Raw genomic sequence first — 290 nt, forward strand, 5'->3', positions numbered from 1 at the left:
AAAGTTTATAAGGAAGAAGGTGAAACCTGCAACCACACAATGGAAAGGACTGAAGGAATGACTGATGTCCTGGTTCTCAACTTTTCTCAGCCTAGCAACCACCAACCATTTGTGGGAACTGTAGGTGGTCAGGCCAAGGTAATTGTCAGTTCAAGGCCCAGGGGTCAGTGGGGAGTCGATGAAGACTTGGGGACAATAATCTGAGTTCTAGAGGAAGGATGGCTAAAGCCAAGTTAAAATTGGCATTGCGGAGACCAGATGAGAGGCTTGGAATAGGGTGGTAGAGTAGC

Source organism: Myotis lucifugus, unplaced genomic scaffold, assembly GCF_000147115.1.
Source record: "Myotis lucifugus unplaced genomic scaffold, Myoluc2.0 scaffold_274, whole genome shotgun sequence".
Lineage (NCBI taxonomy): Eukaryota > Metazoa > Chordata > Mammalia > Chiroptera > Vespertilionidae > Myotis > Myotis lucifugus.